Raw genomic sequence first — 22659 nt, 5'->3', positions numbered from 1 at the left:
CACTTACGTTAATTTCTAGGTTAATATTTATTTTATAGATTCTAATAGAATTGAATACCATACCCAAACAATATCTAGTATGAACTAGTTAGTTATAGGCTAGGTTCCAAGCGTACTTGGTAACACAATTTTTGAGCTTGTGTTTGTTTATGATTTAACGACTGATGCATCTAGCTTTGCTACGCATCTACTTTGAATACAATGAGAGGGTGATTTTGTCTAAGCGAAGAGACCCTGCTATCTAATATCACCCAAGAAAGATACTGATATTTTACCTTGGAAATATAAGCCTTTTGTAAGTATAATTCAATGAATTGTGATAATAACTTAAAACGAAGTGAATTAAAATTTGATTGAGTTCCGCATTGTATTTTAACAAATCACCTAGGAAGATGTTTGTTCCTAACAATTTCCAATTCTCTTTCCAAAAGGATGAAAAAGAAGAGAAAGGAACTAATTAATGTTGGGACAGAATTTAGAAGACCTATATTTTGTGTCTAAAAGCTACTAGCCTAGAAAGAATGGAAACAATCTGAAGTCATGGGAGAGAGTTTCAGTTCTATCTCCAGAAATTATGTCCAATACTCTTGTATTGAATTTTTAAATCCTTCTAAGTTTAAATGTTCACGAGGAAACTCTAAAATTTTAATAAAATACATAAATGAAAACCAATTTTGTTTTCATCGAAATACTTCTGAAAATCACATCACCTCAGTAATTCAACTGTAACAATAAGATTGCATACAAAATGCAAGTTTGCTATGGAACATGTTAAAAGGGTTAAAATGTTTCAATTAATACAAACACTGGAACTATTAAACAACAATAGCTTGTTGGTAATCAAGATTTTGGACTATACCCACATTTTACACCTTTTCATACAGTTACAAAGAACATAGAAAACATGTACGTGGAACTACAGATTCCAACATATGTAAAAATACAACAATCTAAATAAGAATGGGAAGCATGTGGACAATGGTTAAGACATGCATAAATAAAAGGAAAACAAAAATCTCTCAATGTGTATTCCAAACAAATCAAGGAAAAAAGATTTTAGGTAGGGGACCGATATGATCATAAAAATTTCAAAACTTCCAAAGTATAGAGCATTTGAGATTTTATAGAGAATGCACTAATTCAGCTTTATTCATGATGAGGCATGTTCACAACTTTTGCAGTCGCACCATGGTGTTGTTGGTGTTGGCTCTGTTGGACCCTGCAATTAAGATTCAATATACGTACATTATTCAATAAGATTAACTGTGCAACATAATGAAATATTGAAAAGTGTGTTATGTTATTGAGATTCGCTTTGTTTCAAGAATAGTTTAATATTCTCTACTTAACAAGGCCAACCACATGAAGCTGGAAGCTCATTTGCCCCCCCCCCCCCCCCCCTTCCCCCCTAACATCACTCTAAATTCCCCGTTAACATCTAACATTCATTCATTCTTTCATCCATTATTAAAATATAACATTCATTCATTATCACATAATGTTCATTAACACATAAAATTCATTAACTTTCATTAAAACGCAACATTCATCAATAATCATCAACACATATCATTCATGAACATTCATTAGCACATAATTACATTCATTAACACATAAAAATCAATCATTATCAAATAAGGTAGATTACAATCATTTCTTTCTTTGTTTTTTCTTTGAAGCTATGAAAAGACTAAGTGGAACATCCGTTTCTTCATCATTTCCCCCATCTTTGGATGTTCTGCCCTCTTTTCATGCTCTTGATGTATGCCTAGTCCTATACAAAGGATGAGGATGTTGAACCAAAGGGGGGTCCTCTGCAATAACAAAGAATTGGGTTAAATTCAAAACATTTTTTTATTATTGTTACAAGTATTTCATTAATTTAAAGAACACAACCGTTACACTCTTTACCTGATGGGGCCACATCATCTTCCACATCATTTTGTCTAGCCTCAACCTCGACATGCTGAACACCCTCTAGATCCTCTGGAGTTGAAATACGAAATGTTACATTAATCAATACACCAATTGCAATTAAATTTGTTTAAAGGAATAACAGTGGTCCTCTTTACCTGATTGGGGAACATCACGTTCCTGATGTTGTCTACCCGGATCATGCTCCACTTGGTCACCACCGACTACATGCTCTAAAATATTAACAATAAAGGTTACATTAATTACTACACTAATTTTCAATTTAAGATGTTTAATTGTGTTAATAATTACATAAAAAAAATTGAATAGAAAATGAATACCTCCACTACTAGGATGCACATCCGGACCTTCATGTACAGGTTTTGTTCCACAATTATCATGCTGCATTCCAATGTCACGCGCAGTGTTATCATTGCTTGGTTATTTAAAAAAAATATAGTCACTTTATGTTGAAACTTAACATCAAATAGATTATTGGTTATGTTGGTATTTTGGCATGGTTTTGTCGTTGATGTCAACACCTACTAAATACACCTACTTTGGAGATCCAGCAACATTCACCGGCAAATAGTAAACTGTGCAACAGTTACCGGTATATGATTAACCGACAGGATATAATGTTCACCGGTACCTGCAATGACATGGAAGACACTTGGTAATGTCGAAGACATCATGTGGACACTTTATTTTGAAGTAATAATCATTGTTATATTCTTATTTGCATATTTGCTTTTATCGGCAAATAGGTCCAGGTTATCTAGGGTTACACCGGCAGGTTTATCTTTTCCAGATCAGCATGGCATGCTATGGAGATGATTTATTATTGTTGTAAATGCATTAAGCCAACATGTTCAATCGGTTATTGCATCAGATATTGTATTGTTTGTAAAATGCTTTTATTGTAATATCTTGTAGAGCCGACCTACTAAAATTGGTCTTAGGGTATGATATAAATCTAAGATCTTATTTGTAAGATCAAGTGTGGAATGCAAAAAAGATTTAAGAAAAGGTATATGCGAGATAAAGCAGAGGCATACACGAAGACATCATTTGAAGGTGAACTTAGGTTTTTGTAGAAGCATATCAGCATTACACCGGTACTCAATCCAGCATATGAAGATGCTATTTTGTGCAATACATTCTTATTAGATTTAACCATCCAACTGTAGTCAGTGTGACTCCCATTTGTGATTGAGCAATGAGCTCTAGGCTGTTGGCCTTTCTGCATGTGCAGACCCCTCTTGTACACTTACTATCTGCAGTAGTATCATCTGATTGTGGGTAAGGTTTCCCACTGTGGTTTTTCCCCTTACAGGGTTTCCACGTACAAATATTAGTGTCATGTGTTGTGAATGACTTTGTGCTTATGTTTCATGCATTAATTCTTACCGATATAGCAATTTACTGTCAACACTGTCTACCGGCATACTTAACTGATTTACCAGTATTAAGCATTTAGTTGATTAATAAGTTTTTGGTTTGAATTTATTAGACAACTGATTCACCACCCCTCCCCCCCCTCTCAGTTGTCTCTGAGACCTACAATTGGTATCAGAGCTTAGTCCTCTTTTTGCAGAAGTTTAACAACTTGAGGAGATCCAATGTCTACTAATTATTTCAGAAAGGATAGTCCTAAACTTGATGGAACCAACTATGGGATATGGAAAATCAGAATGGAGATACATTTGAATTGCATTGGTAAAGACATCTGGGAAGTTACTAAGAATGGTTATACTGTTGTTGTAGCTGGTCAAACTGCTCCCACTACTTTAGCTAAAGATGAAGAAAATGATTGCAAAGCAAGAGAAGCACTCTTGAGAGCATTATCAGATCAACAAATCATGGGATTATCAGATAGGTCCACTGCAAAAGCTATTTGGGATCATTTGGAAACACTGAATGAAGGGGATTCCATAGTCAAAATTGCAAAACTTGAAAGCTTCTGAGTCAGGTATGAACATCTGAAAATGGAAGAAGATGAAAGGATTTCTGCTTTTATGGAAAGAGTAAATGAAATTGTCTTAGGTATCAAATGTTGTGGAGGAACCTTGAGTGAAGATGAGATTGTTTCAAAAATCTTAAGAGGTTTGCCACCGGCATATAAAATGAAGGCTACTGCTATAAATGAGTTGAGAACAATGCCTAATACATCGGTAACTAGGGATACATTGATTGGAAAACTTTCAGCTTTTGAAATTGAGGAATTTGGTCCTGTTACTACTATAAAAACTGATTTGGCCTTCAAAGCATCAACATCATCTACTCCATCCTTTGACAAATCAGACTGGAGAGCCTTTTATGCAAGAGAACTTGAAGAAACCAGGAAGGAGAATGAAGAGCTTGAAGAACTTGAAGCACTATTTGCAAGAAAAATGCCAAAAGGCCCAATTGGAAGTAAGTATGAAGGTAAAGCACCCTTTAAATGTTTTAACTACAATAAGATTGGTCATATGGCTTCAAGATGCCCTGATAGACATGCTAGACTAAGAGAAGAAGCTAGAAGAACATACAAACCTAATCCTGAATATCAGAGGTACAGATTTAAGAAAAACAAAGATAAATCTTGTTACATTGTTGATGAAGGTGTGACTGATGATTTTGATGAGGATCCAGCAGACAATGGATGGGTCTTTGTTGCTATAACAAAAGATCAACTGTTACCTATTGCTCAACCGGTAAAACAAGCCCTAGCAGCTAAAGTTGAATCAAAGGATGAATGGATTATTGACTCAAGATGCTCACATCACATGACTGGAGACAAAGGTAAATTCTTGAACTTTCAAGAATACAATGGTGGTTTAGTAAGATTCAGAGATGACAAAGCCTGTTCAATCAAAGGTAAGGGTTGAATATCTCTTGATGGTAAACATAACACTGACAATGTCTACTATGTTGAAGGATTAAAACATAATCTTTTAAGTGTTGGTCAATTAGTTGAGAAAGGTTTTCAGTTACAATTTAAAAATGGAAAATGCAAAATCATGAATAGAACTGGTTTGGAAATTGCAACCGGTAATCAGACTAGAGGTGATATCTTTCATTTGAATAATAGTGAAAAGGCATGCTTAATTGCACATATAGATGAAAGTTGGCTATGGCATAAAAGACTATGTCATGTAAATTTTGATTGCATGGTAAAAATCAGTACTTCTAAGGCAGTTAGAGATCTACCTAAAATTGTGAAACCTCATAATACAATTTGCAAGGAATGTCAATTTGGAAAACAAGTTAGAGCTAGTTTCAAAAGTATTCCAGAAAAATCCAATAATGCCCTTGATTTAATTCACACTGATTTATGTGGTTCAGCTAGAACTAAAAGCTTACAAGGTGATAGATATTTCATGCTAATTATTGATGATTATTCTAGAATGTGTTGGGTTACTTTTCCTTGAGAAAAATCAGAAGCACTTGGGAAGTTCAAGCTATTCAAAGCAATGGTTGAAAATGAAACCGGTCAGAAAATTAAATGTTTAAGATCAAATCAAGGAGGAGAATTCACATCTAAAGATTTTAATACATTCTGTGAAGTAAATGGAATCAAAAGACAGTTATCAGCACCTCGGACACCACAACAGAATGGAGTTGTTGAAAGAAAAAACAAAACTATTTTGGATGCAGCAAGAAGTATGTTATCAGAAGCAAATCTACCACATGTATACTGGAGAGAGGCAGTAAGCACTGTTGTCTATACATTCAACAAAGTTCACATCAAAGGTGAAACCGGTAAGACCCCTCATGAACTATGGTTTGGTAATAATCCTACTCTTAAGTATTTTAGAATTTTTGGAAGTAAATGTTATATTAGAAGAGATGAGTATATTGGCAAGTTTGATCCTAGAAGTGATGAAGGAATATTTCTTGGTTATTCATCTAAGAGTAAAGCATATAGATTTTTTAATAAAAGATTACAGAAAATTGTTGACAGTACAAATGTAAAGATTGATGAACAATTCAGAGGAACTTCAAGGTATATAGACTCTGAACTGGAAATAGAAATTATGACAAATATAAATCCACCGGTACAGAATGATGATCCAGTTACTCTGGTATCATCAGAGGATTCCACAGTAATTGAAGAACAACAACAGACTAAGACACCCCGATATGTAAGACTGAATCATTCTGAGGATCAGATAATTGGAAGCAAATTTAAAGGAGTCATGACAAGAGGAAGATTGGCAAATGAAGAGGTATGTCTTATTTCTCAAATTGAACCATTATCTGTCAATGACGCATGTGAAGATAAATTTTGGATTAAAGCTATGGAAGAAGAATTAGGACAAATTGAGAAAAATAATACTTGGACATTAGTTCCCCGGCCTAAAAATAAAAATGTAATTGGAACCAAATGGGTATTTAGAAACAAACTCAATGAAGATGGTAAGGTTGTCAGAAATAAAGCAAGACTAGTGTGTAAGGGATATTCTCGGAAAGAAGGAGTTGATTACAATGAGACCTTTGCACCAGTAGCTAGAATTGAGGCAGTTAGATTATTCTTGGCTTTTGTAGCTCACAAGGATTACAAAGTTTATCAAATGGATATTAAATGTGCATTTTTGAATGGAGATCTTGAAGAGGAAGTCTATATTGAACAACCTGATGGATTTTCCTTGACAGATGACAATGATTGTGTTTGCAGATTAAGAAAAGCTCTGTATGGATTAAAACATGCTCCAAGAGCTTGGTATGCAAGATTGGATAAGTATCCTTTAAAGATTGGTTTTACTAAAGGAAATGCAGATAGCAATTTATATTACAAAGTAACTAATGATGACATCTTGATTATGGAAGTATTTGTTGATGATATAATCTTTGGAGGAGAAGATGGATTATGCAAAGAATTTTCTCTTGAAATGCAGCAAGAATTTGAAATGTCTATGATTGAAGAAATAAAATTCTTTTTAGGATTGCAGATTTTACAGACTGATAAAGGCATATTTTTTAGTCAATCTAAGTACTTGAAAGAACTACTTAAGAAATTTGGGATGGAGAACTCTAAACCAGTAAGCACACCTATGGCTACAAATGACAAATTATCTCAAAGGGATGAATCTACACCTGTTAATCCAACTAGATAAAAATCTATGATAGGAGGTTTACTGTATTTGACACAAACCAGACCTGATATTATGAATGCAGTTTGTATAGTTTCTAGATTTCAGAGTAATCCTAAGGAAAATCATGAATCAGTAGTAAAAAGGATTTTCCGGTACTTACAAGGCACAGCAAATCTTGGATTATGGTATCCTAAAGATGAAAATTTTGATCTATATGCATACACAGATGCAAATTGGGCAGGAGATGTGGATGATAGAAAAAGCACCACTGGAGGAGCATTCTTTCTTGGAAAGAGATTAGTTTCTTGGTTAAGTACGAAACAAAGTTGTACATCTTTATCAACAGTAGAATCAGAATATGTTGCAGCAGCAACAAACTGTACACAGGTAATTTGGCTTAAGCAAATGTTGAAAGACATAAAGGTAAAATGCAAGGAACCTATTACTATATATTGTGATAACACTGTAGTAATTGATATATCTAAGAATCCAGTATTACATTCTAAAACAAAACATGTTTCTATCAAACTAAATTTTCTAAGGGAAAAAGTTGAAGAAAAGGAGATAAAACTGGTTTATGTGAATACTAAAGAACAGCTTGCAGATATTTTCACAAAACCTTTGCCTAAAGAAACTTTTGAGTATCTCAGAGATCAGCTCGGAGTCATACCTCCACCGGTAGAGACTTAGACAATTGATGATTATCATCAACCGGCAGAATTAAATGGACAAATCTTTTATTCTGATATTTGATGAGGAAGCTACTTCTCAGGGGGAGTAGTTGGTATTTTTGTATGGACTTAAATTTTATAGCTTTGGCATTTGATGTCAAAGGGGGGGAGATATATGGAAAACCACATTATCAATTGAGGAGAGATATCTATGGTGAAATTTGGTATAGAATAACATAAAATAACTCATGTTGCTTCCAAGGGGAGAGATTGTCACTTTGAGGAGATTGTTGGTTTTACACTTGGCATTTCTGCTTTGGCACTTTGATGGTTTTTCCATCTTGTGTTGCCATCAATGCCAAAGGGGGAGATTGTTGGTATTTTGGTATGGTTTTTTCATTGATGTCAACACCTACTAAATACACCTACTTTGGAGATCCAGCAACATTCACCAGCAAATAGTAAACTGTGCAACAGTTACCGGTATATGATTAACCGGCAGGATATAATGTTCACCGGTACCTGCAATGACATGGAAGACACTTGGTAATGTCGAAGACATCATGTGGACACTTTATTTTGAAGTAATAATCATTGGTATATTCTTATTTGCATATTTGCTTTTATCGGCAAATAGGTCCAGGTTATCTAGGGTTACACCGGTAGGTTTATCTTTTCCAGATCAGCATGGCACGCTATGGAGATGATTTATTATTGTTGTAAATGCATTAAGCCGACATGTTCAATCGGTTATTGCATCGGATATTGTATTGTTTGTAAATTGTTTTTATTGTAATATCTTGTAGAGCCGACCTACTAAAATTGGTCTTAGGGTATGATATAAATGTAAGATCTTATTTGTAAGATCAAGTGTGGAATGCGAAAAAGATTTAAGAAAAGGTATATGCGAGATAAAGCAGAGGCATACACAAAGACATCATTTGAAGGTGAACTTAGGTTTTTGTAGAAGCATATCAGCATTACACCGGTACTCAATCCAGCATATGAGGATGCTATTTTGTGCAGTACATTCTTATTGGATTTAACCATCCAACTGTAGTCAGTGTGACTCCCATTTGTGATTGAGCAGTGAGCTCTAGGCTGTTGGCCTTTTTGCATGTGCAGACCCCTCTTGTACACTTACTATCTGCAGTAGTATCATCTGATTGTGGGTAAGGTTTCCCACCATGGTTTTTCCCCTTACAGGGTTTCCACGTACAAATATTGGTGTCATGTGTTGTGAATGACTTTGTGCTTATGTTTCATACATTAATTCTTACGAGTATAGCAATTTACTGTCAAAACTGTCTACCGGCATACTTAACTGATTTACCAGTATTAAGCATTTAGTTGATTAATAAGTTTTTGGTTTGAATTTATTAGACAACTGATTCACCCCCCCCCCTCTCAGTTGTCTCCGAGACCTATAGGTTAAGTATTCAATTTGAAATAATTTTTATTTAGCTTAATTACCATTGTGACAGATGCATCAGAATCTCGTGTTTGCCCACTCAATTCCCGTAGTCATTCAGCGACGGCTATATAGCCTTGCTGGTAGCCAATTCTCTTGTCATCTTCTATGGGCGCTCTATTGAATTCAGAGCCCTGCATTTTTGGTTAGTATTGTGAATTTTGCTTGTATTGTTTGACCAAAAAAAAAGTGTTTACAATTTATAAATATTTTGATGTGATACTTAATTTACTGATTCTTACAATTCATGCGGAAAGTTTCATATAACCACTAGAGCCAAGTTTGTGTTGCCCATGCTTTTCTTGTCTTCCCTTGGTTGCCTTTGATGTGTCACTCAATCTATGAAAAGTTTGAAATATGTTAGATTATATAAATATAATGAATAATTAGTACATATTCACATTCTTAATAGTATCACATACCTTCTTCTGGCGTCTGGTGGTGTATTTCCTTTTTTCCTTTCAATTCTCTCCTTTGCATCCAAAATCAGGTCCTTCCACTCCCTCTCTTGAATCATGGGGGGATGCTCATACTTTACGTTCTTCTCTAAATGTGTCCTGTATTGGTCCCTCACATACTTTAGATATGTGCCAGCTTTTTCCAGGAGCTTAGTCTTGTCGAATGTGTCATTTCCAAACAACCCTACCATATAGTTTGTGAGTTCATCTTTTAACTTTTTTTCTTGGTCATTCCACCTTTAAAGCAAAAACAAACCTGTTAGATTTAGAAAGAAACTGAAGCTACCTTAGATATAGTTCAAGAAATGGATAAAAGGAAAACTATTCTAGCAATGATATGAAATCAAAATAGTGGATAAGGGTTAGTTCATGTATGATGTTCCACCTTTTACATATGGTGGGCCCAAATATCTACAATGTAATGTCATTAACATTTTTATAAAAAATATCATTTCCTGCAAAAAAACATGGGATCATTAGTCCAAAATGAGTGATCAGTAAGTAAATTACAATTAGACTATATATAATAATAATTTTAAAGTACCTAGAACCTTTTGTATCTTCAAGGGAATCAATTATTCGTCGCTCACCACCAATGTGGCCTGCAACGTTCCTGTACTAGCAATACAAGAAGATTCAGGAAATGATGGTATGTTATCACCAGTAGTCACCTCTGGCGCATCCTCATGTGCATCTCCTGCCACAGTAAATGAATCCACTATGAAATGCCTCCAAGAAAGAACACTTCAAGGGTAATAAACACATAATGAAAGAGAGAGAAAAAGAGGGATATACCACCAATGGGTGGGTCAACACGAGCCGGTGCAATAGATGATGTCTGCATGCTATGTGTTGCCGACATTGCAGTCGGCAATATAGTTGGGGTTGACCTTGGACCCATGTCAGCACCTGAAGAGTAATACATTAAATATGTAAAACATTAAAAAAGCAAGTTCACAAGTCCAAAGGAGTGGTTTTAATATATAGAACATGGTCATCACCTGAACTACCTGCAATACCCTGATCATCGCCACCAGGATGATGAGGCCTTATAAATTTTTGTAAAAACAACATACATATTTTAGTTAATGACATAAAAGAGAAAAAAATATAAACCATTATTGAACTTTTGTTATGATTAAAGCTTTCATTACTGCTTACTTGCAAGTTTTCCACTGTTCGCAACAATAGTTGTACCCTCTCTATTATCTCATCAGTCTAAGGGCTTATGGTTGCCAAATCAACAATCTCTTGGCCAATTTTTCTAATATTCTTTTGTACCAATTGTATAGGGTTTGCGCTAAGTGCGATGTCATCAGCGCATAACACTGTTGAGTGCCCCACATCCCTATGGAGGTGTTGAGGTACTGCAAGTTCCTTTCCCTTATCCCGAACATCTGTCTATGACAAGAATATAATTAACACTATCAAAATTACTTCAAAACACTCAAGAAAATATCATAATGTAACAGTTTGCTTCTATCTAATTTGTACAATTACAATGAGGTTTACCTGCTCCGTAGAAGTGTTGGGACTTACACCCCTATCTGTGCTATGTGGTGGATCCATGTGGCCCTGTGACAAAGAAAAAATATAAAAACGTTAGCGAAATGAAACCAATAGACTTAGCAAAAAAACTTAATAATACAATGGTTTATTGGATTCATTAATTGGAAGTTGGCTTAAATGGTATATATATAGTACGTACCACCCCCATGATAGTAACTTTGTTTGTATCTATACAATTCAAATTGTAATCGATTAGCAACTCTTCCCCTGCACTTATTGATTTTATCGCACATACAAACACACAATTTCCCTCACGTGCCTCAAATATGCAATTGGGTTGCTTATTAGTTGACCCAGGTCGTGTACTATTTATAAAACCTGAAATATTCCCTGTTGCTTTTGGCCTTCCATCAATGTATACAGCCACTCATTTACTTTGATCATTATCTTTTTATTGTATATAATTGGCTGATAGTGCATACCTACGGATACTTTTTTTATATTGAACAATCTGCATCCAAACATTATAATTGTAACAAGGTCCAACAAACTCCATCAATTCAGCAACTTTGTTGTAAGAGACCTTTATGTTGTCCATGGAAAATAGGCCCAAACCATGTAATGACAAAGGTGCTATGCGATATATCCTCTCATTAACATAAAAATCAGTGTTTATTGGATGAAGTTCCTCGGGTACACATTGTTTCAGTAGATGTTTGTACCTCAAGGGCACCTCAATGTCACCTTTGGTCTCATCATCATAAGAACATGACCCCCCTTGAGCAAGAAAAAATTCCATGCATTTATTGAATTTTCTTCTAATCTTTTGACCTCTAGTTGATCTCCCTATTTGAGATCTACTACATGTCTCACTTTCCTCTTCTATTCCTGCATTTCCCTCACTCGAGGAAGACACATCTAACAAATACCTATTTGGTGATACCTGTGCACCATCAAATGAGAGAGTTAGTTGGTAATGAGAGAGATATTTTGCAAATGAGGGTAATATTGATGAAGAAGTCAGCCATAAAGTTGATGTTGAGATTAAAATTTGAGTAAGTCCAACTAGGGCCTCAAGTGTTGATAATTGTATTAGATTTGCTGCTAATGTTGAGGTTTGAAAAACTGAGGAAGTTTGTTTTTCTTGTAATTTTTTAAAAAATATATTATTTCTATAAGGTGTATTGACTTATACCTGTTGATCCATGAGACTGTGCAGGATCCTTGTCAAAGGGGTTCAGGTTCCTGCACCAACAATTGAGCATCATAAGCATTACATTTGTAATTTGATAAACAATAAATACTGCAATATCATAAGCATCACATATGTATCATCATATATGTAATTGAGCATCATAAGAATCACATATGTATCATCATAAACATGTAATCCATCACATACGTATCATAAATCACCATCCATCACATAGCTAATAAGTAGTCCACATTCCATAAATAAACACAAAGTTCAAAAAATGTCACATGTATCATCATAAGCATGTAATCCATCACATATGTATTTTAAATCACCATCTATCACATAGCTAGAGGTGCATCATGAATTAATTAAGTAATGGCATTAGAATTCAAAACATATGAATTATTTATGTAACCATATAAGTCAAATCAATTTCTATCAAGATATCAATATTAAATAGATAATATAATAATCGCATCTCATACATTTCATTCATGTCATTGATCTTCTTCTTCATCCAACTTGTCATCATCATCATCATCATCATCATCATCATCATTGCCATCGACGTCGTCATCATCGTTGTTGTCATTGTGTTTGTCATCATCATCGTCATCACCATCACCGTCACCATCACCATCACCATCACCATCACCATCACCATCACCATCACCATCACCATCACCATCATCATCAACAGCAACATCATCATCATCAGCTTCTTCTTTGTGTACATTTCCATCAGGAACATCATCCACTAACTGTCGATCGTGATCATCATCTATATCATCTTCTACTTCTTCGGTATCTTCTTCTTCCATCACATTATACATTATCGGCCTTCCTCTTGGATCATGTCTAACAACAAATGACCAACCCAGTTTATGTGGAACCTCCGAGTAAAATACCTGCTCACATTGACTTGGAAGAACATAGGGCTCATCCCCAACTCGTTCAAATGACCTTGTATTAACCATTGTAAATCCATTATCATGTTCGATAACAGTTCTATCAGGATTATTTTTATTCCGTCGTAGCCTATACTATTTGACGACAAACAAAACTAATTTGAAGGAATTAAAGTCACACTCAAGCATATCATCCAAAATGCCATAGTATCGATTTTGAGACTCTTGAGGATGTATGTTGTTTCTAGATGAAATATTGGTCACCTCAAAGACTACAGTTATCCCAGAATCACAAGTTTTCTTCGTGTCATCCAACTGTTTGATGCAAAATTTATGACCATTGCAGCACATAGCCTTGTGGTGTTTGACCTGCAATATGTCTAACATATTAAAATTATTGCATCATGAGTTGATAAACATACGAGTGATTAATAAAATTATACATACCTGTTGATCTCTTAAACCATATGCTAAATCAATTTCCCTTTGAGTAACATTGGAATCTCCATTACGATGAGCTTCTTTAACCAATGAAGCGACACCATCCCATGTTAATGTACGACCAGAATGTTGACATTGTTCAATCCACACAGTCATCCAATCAAGATTGTTTGCAATATACAAATGTAGCGCATCCCACTCCTGACCAACTGTGCAAATAATTAATAGACCACTTACAATTGATTTATTTATAAGATGAAGAATTAATTTACTACAATAACATCTTATAATTACCTCTCACTTTCTTCAATCTACCTTTCCCCATCAAGTGCTCCCCTTCGAATTTATTAATGGGGTTGGGATCCCAAATGCGATCTACGTGGATTTTTGCTGCAAACTTAGGAAGATATTCAGTAATGTACACCATAGTTTGGTATACCATATATCCCTCCACCATAGAACCCTCAGGATGTGCTCTTTGTCGAAGCAAAGCCTTCAAAAATTTCAAGTGCCTCTCAACCATCCGCATTGACCTAGTGTGTACAGGTCCACACAATTCAATCTCCTCAACTTGGTGTATGAGGTAGTGTTCTTGTGCATTGAAAAAAGTTGAAGGTAGACACTTTTGCATTTCACACATTAGATGAGGGATTTTTCTCTTCCAATATTTTATATCTTCCTTGTGATTTCTTTAGATGACAACCACCTAAAAGAGATTGAAGACGCAAAAATATATAAACGAGACTTTACAAAATAATATACAATATATTGCATAACAAGTAAAACAAATGGCAAATATAATATCTATACAACAAATTGAACAAACATCACTACTTACCTCATGTATTTTCCAAGATCATATATGACTTGTTTGATATTATTGTTGAAGTGGTCTGGGAGAGATAGAGGTAGAACGTACTGCAACAATTATAAAATGATCTTTTCATTGTTTTCTAACATAATACAATGAAAAGTACATGCGCAGTATACAAATATATAGTAAATACACAAGAATGTGAATTACCTTAATGAAGGTATGCCAATCATGCATTTTCATCCCTGGCCCAAATTCACTCTTCTTTGATATGAGATTGTTTATTTTCACAGCAAATCCTGTGGGAAATCAAATTTTTCGTATGACTTCTTTTATAGAATTGCTTTGCTGCTCCATTAATAACCAAGGAAGGGCACTTATATTAATCTGATCTCCATTGCTATTTGATTGAATGACATTTTTCATTGCATGATTGGATTCCACAATATCACTACAAATTTTGACAATTTTTTCTTTGTCACGCCTTCCATCCAATATTTTCCATAATGTCTCTGTTATATTCTTTCCAATATGCATTGTATCAAACAAATGCACAATTTGTAGCTGCCCATAGTAAGGCAACCTACTGAATTGTCTGGGATAACTTTTTAGTCCCTTTGGAAGGTGGTCATCCATGCCTTGATGACCTTCAATATCATCAATTACATCATCAGTAAACAAAACACGATAGAAAAATTAAAATTCCAAACATAAACCATTAGATGGAATGACATTACCTTGACGATTAATTCTATTATATTCCAACTTCCATAAGTGAGGAGTCATTCTTCGTGGCTTTGATGTAGTCTCTTCTTTCCCATTGAAAAGATGTTTGTCAGTATTCCGGTACTTATGATTTTTGTGAAGGAAGTGCCTATACTCATCAAACACCTGCTTTCCTAAACTTTTTGAATGATGGTATTTCATCTTTGGACCACAAATTGGACATGCAAATTTTCCCTTTGTTTGAAGACCTACAAGATAATGTATAATTCTATTAAAGCTGTTAATTTTTATAATTATAATTATCATGCGCAACTTGAACACTATAATGTACCACAAAAATGTGTTAGCCCTGGGGCATCATGTATTGTCCATACAAGCATTGCATGGAATTGAAATTGTCTTTGTCCTATTGGTCTAGAGATGTCATACATGGTCACACCATTCCATAACTCTAGCAACTCGTCGATAAGAGGCTCAATATATACATTCATATCTTTAACTTGGTACTTGCCTAGTGGAATGAACAAAAACATTACATAATTATTATGACCATTTTACTGCAATATTTATAATTAAATGTAGATGACTATTAAATGATAAAATACCTGGAACAATCATTGCCAACATTATGTGCTCCCTCTTTATTGACATCCATGGAGGAATATTATTGTTGATAACAAAAATAGGCCACACCGATTAAACAGATCTCAACTCTCCAAATGGATTGACACCATCCACTGCTAATGAAAGCCTAAGATTACGAGGTTCTTCTTTAAAGTGTGGCCACTTTTCCTCTATGTCCATAAATGTTGAACCATCCACAGGCATTCGAATAATGTCATCTCAACTTCTATTGCGTGCATGGTAATCCATAAATTGTGCCAAGCTAGTGCACCTGAATAATTGTTGCATACGTGGAACAATGGGAATATAACGAAGAACCTTGCGAGTCACTTTTTTTCTTATTTGATCTGTTCAATATTTACTGATATGACATTTAGGGAATTTTGTTCCAAATTCATGTTGTTTATGATATATAATATGATCATTGGGACAAGCATCTATTATTTGATACTCCATTCCAATATCTTTCATAATGGCAGATAATTCTCGGTATGAGCGAGGTAGAATATTTGATGGTGGTAAGAAAAACTCACCTATCAATCTATAGCAAAAAAAAAAGTTTGAGGTGTTAATATAAAGAGTATTAATGGTACATGATTCACCATTTATTAACTGTAATGACATGTATGACACACCTTAACATACGTGAGATTGTTATGTTGGATAAACCATTCATAACCTTCAAGTTCACCAACAACAATACAACAGAGAGAAGAGTTGTTTGGGAGCCTTTGTAAAGGGGCTCATATGCCTTCTCAAGAAGAGGTAAATCATGAACATCAAGGTCATCCTGATCATCATGATCAGCTGTGCCAGTACTAAATGTGTCATGGATCAATGTATTTGTACCATCATCTTCAATTGTGTTTTCTGGTGCATGATCGTCATCTTCCATGGGATCATTATCTTCAGCTTCGATATTCACACCTCCATGTTCCTCCACTTTGAAAACCATATTCTTAGGGTTTTGTTGATCCATACCATGTGCTCCGGGGTGCTCCACCTATATAAAATTGATATACATAAATAAACTGTGATCATGATCTCATTATCAAGTGATTTCTTATGTATATAAATTGTTAAAACGATATAATGAAAAACTTACCAGTGGATGATAATCATGTCCCCCTTCAATGTGACCAAGCTACCTACAATGTTTCTTAGTTGTTTTGATTACAAGTCTTCTAGTCTTTAAGCCCTTACAAATTTTGCAGGGACAATAACATTTCCCATCACCTTTCCTTTTCAAGTTAGACCATAATCTAGCAATTGTCTCCTTATTTTGTTCTTCGCTGATATTATCTGACATGGTCTTTCTTCACAGGCAAAAAAATTAGGCTATGGAAACTTCAGTGCAAAAGCTTCACAAAAATTGCAAATCAAACCAAAACCATTTAACTCTTCTTTTTCATCTTAAAACATTGAACTTAATACAGAACGTATTTAATGTAGCTGATTGTGTGAATTTCTGAGCATTGTGTCTACAAATTCTTACTAAAAGTTTGCCTATTGCAGACTTTCTAAGAGACATTTTTGAGTATTCTAAGCCTTGGTTCTTTTATTTTCACTGGTGATAAGTTGGAAACTTTATGGCAGACCTGTAGCCAATCGACCTAATTTTGACAAGTTATACACCAAGCAAACAGGCATCTAGAACTAGCATTGTTTGCAGGTCACCCCTACCCTATGCCATGGGTATATGACTACCCAGAACTCCAGTTTAAGCATCAATCCTAGAAATGATCGATATAGGACTACCCATAACTCTAGTTTAAGCACTAAGTTACATCATTATTGACCTTACTTTGGGATGCTATGTATGAGATTGGAACCTTTTGTAAGGTGTGATCAATGTGCTATCATAAATGCAAAGACAAAACCATTTTGATGAGATCATGATCCCACTAATACTATTTTGCCTTGTTAATTTTGCACCCACAAAAATGATAGAACCAAATATAATATGCCATCAATGCCCATATACCGACAATGCTCAAGATGAGCCACTTAGAGGTAGAGTTTAACCACTTTCCATATAGGTAGATTATCTCTAACCTCATTTTCCCTATAGGTAATTGATTAGGTTCATTTTAGAGTCTTATTTCCAAATATGTACCTCTATGTTAGCTTTTTGCTTTATTATTTGCCTGTTTATGCTTAATCTTGTCAATTTTGCATAATTTTACTTAGTTCTTGCATCTTCAATGAAATTATATCTAATCATATCCAATCACATCAAAATGGAACAATTAATCATATTACTGGTCTCTCCTAGAGGAATTAAATTGAACCAAATTGACTATCCCCAATAAAATGTTTTTAAATGGTGAATGTATAAGTTTGTAGTTTACTTTCCTAGACTAGGACCCCATTTCGTCAACATTTCACTATGAAAGCATAAATATTTTTTCTTGAAGAGAACATCTTACAGATTATGCTTCAATGTATAACACATTTTCATAATCAATCATTTGACTTCACATGGATAAAAGAATTCACATATTCTAAATCATGATCTGATGATGTGAACAACTCATATGCAACTATATGGCATGCAAAGCATTTATTTTAACATACACTTATTCATCCACATTGCAGGGATAACAATACAAGGCTCACATATTGGTCTAAGAGGATGCCATGGTCTCACAAAGTAACCAAGAACCAAGAGTTTCACTAAACTACCAAAGATCATAAATATTGAAAGAAAGAAAAAATAGTACCAAATTCCAATAGCAAATCAAACATAGCCACAATAACTACACAATAGAGAAAACTCACAATAGTGATTAAACTAATTCAAACAAGATAAAATAAAATTGTTGGCCCATGCAACAAAGATGAGAGATCATCAATAATTGAAGGAAACTTCACAATCCTTAAAAGTGCACATTACATAAGATGAGATATCATAAGATTATGACAAGTGTACTAATCTTATGATATGAGAAATAAAGTGATAAGATAAGATTGCATGTAAAGTGATAAGTATCCCATGTGAAACCTAAGTAAACTTAAGTGATAAGGCATAAATAGGACCTAATCATCAAACTAGTTAGGTAATGCCCCCTTTTAACTTGAATAGGAAGCCTAAATTTAGTATGATCACATTTGATAATTCTATAAAGTTGTTATAATTTCAAAAGACTATCTAGATTTTGTAATATGAGGAAGCTTGCAATATTAATCATTCATGATTGGCCTAGGATCAACCTTGAGAAGCTATGAAGGTTTAATTAAAAAATTAATTGCAATATATATTATTTAGAGAAAACAACATGTTGTCTACACCTTTTAGTTTTACTGATTGGCCATATTAGTCATCCTTGTCTCCATTCATTCTATTGTATTTTCTTCTTTCTTTGTACAAGTGAAGTCTATTATAGCATCAAAAGCATGCAAGGGTAGATATCCTACTAAAAATTATAAAATTTAATTTATAATATTTTACCATTATAAGGGCCATTTGAATTATATCCATGTGGAGGCATGAAATTTGTAGTTGAAGTAATTATATATGTGAAATAGATAATATTAATCAAAGAGATCATTGATAAATATAAAAAGTTGTAGCATTGATTGTAAAGAATGTTGCTAAATCCAAAAAAATTGTAGCTCGATCGCATAGATTGGTGGTAAATCTAAAAAAATATTGTGTTGGTTGTAGGGATCATTGTTAAATCTGAAAACTTGTAGCATTGATCATAAAGATTATTGTTAAATCTATGATTTTTTATTACACTAATCATTCCAAATGGTGAATAGTATATTGATTGTTATCGCTACAAAGTTGATTGGTGGTGACAACTTTGAAGAAAGCCATCATTGGATGAAAAGTACTTTTCTCTTGTCAAATATCATGTCCTTTATTGATGAAACTATGAAAGACATATTTTTATGAATAATTGACGAGCAAAGAAAAAGAAAGGCTTTATAGTATTATAATTATTTTGGTCATTTTGAAAGACAATGTTTTGAAAGGAAAGATATGAAAACACATAATCAAGGGTGTTAAAACAAGATTACGTTTGTATACTTTGGAGAAGGTTTTTTTTCTTAAATGTTCTCCATTTATACATGGGAATCTAATAAAACTATTTTTCATAGATGGCATCCATCATCTAGTTAAGTTGTGTAATAAAATAAAGTTTATGGGAGAGTGTTAACAAATGTAAACTACTTTTAATCACACACCCTAAATAATTTGTCATATACAATCATGTCTCATATAAGAGACATGTTTGTCCATGCATACATTATTCATTTAAATATCTTTGGATCCATAAACTTGAAATAGAGAAAATATATTCAAGCTCTCCAATTTCAACAAATCTAAGCATGATCAATCTAAAATCTATTCAAGCTCTCCAATTTCAACAAATCTCTACCCTAAACCTCATACTACTAATCTCCCTCATTCCCCTCGCATACACATCCTCTCCTCCCTCCTCGGCCCTCACCCTAACTCTGAGGCGCAGACCCAACTCAAACACCACACACAATCCCCACAACAAGCAATTCCAATCCCAAATCCACTCCACCATCAAACGAGCCTAATATCTGGCCTCAACATCCACAGCCCAAACACCCATACACCCAGAATTCAACGACCTATTCTTCATATAATTCCAAGCATCAAAGCATAATCGAAGGGGGTTTTTTATTAGAGTTATCACAAGGACAAGACAACTCCTGGCTATTGCTTATCCTACTCTATCAGGAGGGCAAGGACCATTCATTATACTACTATTACCATCCTCCTCTTCCCATGCGAAATGAAGGTAGGCTTCGGCCTCGTTAATTAGGGGAGGGGATTTTATTAGACTCGAACCGGGGGTGCTCCATTGTGGTTAACTGCTTTCTTTCTCATTGAAACCCCGTGAGCGAGAACAGAAGCCCTCCCTACTGTCAACTATACTAGTTGGTGTGGGTCAATCCATATCCCAACCACATTACTCCTCGATCGGCCATCCGAGGGTGAGGACAGGTAATGCCGGGTGGGAGCAGACACAGCAATACACTAGGAAAGAAAGAAAATGAAATTGCGAAAAAATTAGTTAAGAAAGAAATTGAAAAACAAAGAGTTCTTACCTTGCTTGTGTAGAGATCACTCCGGCGGGGGGGGGGGTAGGGAGGCAAGATTTGCTTTCAAAATGAAAATTCGTTGTGTTTTTTTTTTTTAATAAAATGCCTGAGGTCATCGGAATTCTGACGAACACGGGCATTTTTTTTTTAAAAATCAAATTTTCACACAATGCTCCTTGTCTGTCAGAAACCTCCGTCGGAATTTGACCCCAAATGTATTAGTGTAAAGAATCATTATCATCATCTTCAAGTAGTTTTTGCTTCACCAATTCAGGGGGTACACTCTTAATGATATCTCTTTCTGTATTCTTCTTTGTTGTATCTTCAGTTAGCTGAGTGATAGCTTCCTCAGTAGACTCCTTTTGAGTAGTTTCAATGAACGGTGGAGATTGAGGTTTCTCTAGTTGTTCAGTTGTTGGTTCATTGTCCACTATGAGTTGAATACCCGATTGTTCAACTAATGTAACCTGTACTTCAGTGATTGTAGGAGGATCCATATCTGGTGCAGTAATTTCTCCAAATAGGTCTATTGTGTCCTGAACATCTTCATCAAGAAGAATAATGGAATCATCCCTCTTCTTGATTGGATAGACTATGTTAGCTTGAACAATTTCCTCTTCATCCATTTATGATCGAGGAACATCATCTGTAGTATCATCCCTATTGCTAGAGTGGATGAATTCTTCCCTATTTTTTATTACACATGCTAGCTGATGTGTCTCAGACTCAACAACTGACCTTTTCGCATTAAGAAGCTTCAATCTTCTCACTTTAAAATCAAAATATACTTTTTATTGCTCAATTAAAGCACTAATTCCATCCAATGATAGATTGGGAAAATACTGTACAAATATTTCATCAGTAATATTCTTTTTGAATTGAATTGCTTCCTCCCATTTATCTAACAGAGTATTATACAAAGAGATTGAAATATCTTTCTTCAAATTATGCGAAAATCTATTGTCATGACCCAAATAAGTAATTACATGTTGGATTACTTGCTTCTGGTCATCTTCAATAAAAGAATCAAAATATTCTTTGACATTATCAAACCTATTTCTTCATAATGCCTTCATTGTCCTCTCAAATACTGTGTCAGGTTTGTAGGTAGAAATATCTATTGGTGTAGTTGCCTTCAGCACTACCTTTACCTTCTTGGGTGTTCTGCTGATTGTTTTTCCTTCTTTGGTTCTTCTTCAGAATTTGTACCCTCAGACTCTAGTTGCAAAACCAGTTTCTGATTTCTCTTCTTTGGTGCATTATGTTGGTATTTTGGTATGGTTTTGTCATTGATATCAACACCTACTAAAACTCTAGCACTTTGGAGATCCAGCAAACATTCACTGGCAAGCAAATGACTTTTGCACAGTCACCGGTATATGGTACACCGATAGGATATAATGATCACTGACACTTGGAATGGCATGGAAAACACTTGGTAATATCGAAGACATCGTTTGGACATCTTGTCTTGGAGAATTGGTTATTGGTATATTCATATTTGCATATTTGTTGTTACCGGCAAATAGGTCCAGGTTACACCGGTAGGTTTATCTTTTCCAGATCAGCACAACACGCTATGGAGATGATTAATTATTGTTGTAAATGCATTAAGCCGACATGTTGAATTGGTAATTGCATCGGATTTTGTATTGTTTGTAAAAAAAAATTATTGTAATATCTTGTAGAGCCGACCTACTAAAATTGGTCTTAGGTTATGGTATACATGTAAGATCTTATTTGTAAGATCGGATAATGGAAT

The sequence above is a fragment of the Cryptomeria japonica genome, chromosome 2, assembly GCF_030272615.1.
Source record: "Cryptomeria japonica chromosome 2, Sugi_1.0, whole genome shotgun sequence".
NCBI classification, from domain to species: Eukaryota; Viridiplantae; Streptophyta; class Pinopsida; order Cupressales; family Cupressaceae; genus Cryptomeria; species Cryptomeria japonica.
This window is presented reverse-complemented; position numbering follows the sequence as displayed.